This window comes from Austrofundulus limnaeus, unplaced genomic scaffold (genome assembly GCF_001266775.1).
Source record: "Austrofundulus limnaeus strain Quisiro unplaced genomic scaffold, Austrofundulus_limnaeus-1.0 Scaffold79, whole genome shotgun sequence".
Lineage (NCBI taxonomy): Eukaryota > Metazoa > Chordata > Actinopteri > Cyprinodontiformes > Rivulidae > Austrofundulus > Austrofundulus limnaeus.
This window is the reverse complement of record NW_013952481.1, coordinates 1,593,848-1,595,691: the sequence shown is the minus strand read 5'-3', so window position 1 is coordinate 1,595,691 and position 1,844 is coordinate 1,593,848.

Sequence of the window (1,844 nt, the reverse complement as noted above, 5' to 3'; positions counted from 1 at the left end):
AAATCAAATCAAATCAAAATGAATCAGAAAAACACTTGATCACATAACTGTCAAATAACAGTTGATTAAAACAAGGGTTTGCATAAAACAAATACAGAAACATTGGAACAAATTTCTTTTTGTGTGTTTTTTCTTTTTCTTAATTATAATGCAAGAAGATAGGTTGTCATTCTTTTCATTATGTAACGTTGATTTATAAAATAATAACTTGTAGTTAAAAGAAAGTATAAATCAAAAATATGGAGAACATTATTATTTTGCTTATTAAAGAAAGTAAAATGTCTCTTTTGAGGGAGGTCTCTTGAGACCAGGGTCAAAGACAGGTGGAAGTGTTTATTCTCCCTCAGGGTGACCCTTACAAAATGTTAAAAAAAAAACAAACCTTTTTTATTTGTTGTTTTTATGTTTTATGGCTTTTTATTATTTTTACTTGTTACGGCACTCTTTAACTATTTTTTGAAAAATCTTATTTTTCTCAGACACCTTCAGAGTGCTTATTAGTCCAAGAAAATACTCAATATCTAAGAAAATCTAGCAATCTGAACACTTTAAACTTCTATACAAATACTTTAAAAAATACTGATCTCACTTGTTTTCGTTCATTGATCTCGTCCAATTGAAGAAGCTGGTCTCACTTTTCAAAATCTCTCTTGTGCAGGAGAACGTTCATCTAGAATCAACCCTGTGCACGTCGTCTGCTTCTGATGTTGGATAGAGGGAGGTAGACGTCTTCAAATCCTTAAAAAGACCAAGGTTTGTTATAGAAATGAAGTCCTTCTAACAAATGACCCTGGCCTTGGTCTCTGATTCTGGTTTCCTACCCCTTTATAAATGGTAGAAACTCACCACAATGCTCATTCTCTTGCTGTTGCTCTCCCACATCAGTGTATACAACACAGCATTTAAATATACAAGAAGAGCATTCCATGCATGTTAATGTGAGCAGGCTGCAAACTGGTTTTACACGATGTTGCGTACGTACGTTTCTGGGGGGCATTACCATTAATTAAATACAAGGCAGCCGGTGGCACTGGATCCCCTGGGGGGACTGGTTTCATTGGAATTTTACATAAGACTCTAAAAAAAAGTAAAACATACATTTAAGATGCAAGAACAGAATATAGTAAAAATAAAAACTCTCATCCAAATATCTTATTAAAACCTAATTTTGTCTGCATTCCTGGTCCAGTTCCGAGAAAGCAGGACAGTCTTTGCATAAACAGATCACTCTCGAGTGTCAGTGAACTATGTTGTTTTTTTATTCATTAATATAATTTTTCTTTCTCGCTGCCTGTCTGTATTTCTTTCTAAATTAATTATTTAATTTAAAGGAAGAGCAGGGAAGACCAAACTAAAAAGTTGAGAAACTCACTTATTTACGTGATTAAGCAGAGTTAAATTTACTGACATTTCATGTTTAGCTTCATTACAAATGTCACATTTAAACAAAAAAAAGGTCAACATTCAGGTTGTATTGTTTTGTTTTTCCTAACCTGCTTTCATATTTAGAAAAATAAAATGYGTTAATTTATTTCATATGTGATATCAAGTATATTGAATAAACACACAAAGGGCTTGCCGTATTCCCAATCATGCTCACCAGTAAAGCATTTAAACCCATGCACAAACATTCCTAGTGTTTTATTATGAGCTCGCTGCAGGCAGAGTTGTAAAGTAACTAAGTACAAATACTTTGTTACTGTTGAATTTTGCGGTATCTGTGCTTTACTTATTTTTCAGCCTTTTTACTTGTACTCTTTACATTTTCACAGAATTATCTGTACTTTCTACTCCTTACATTAAAAAAGGCAAGACGTAAAAAGTTGTTACCTTTATTTCATTTT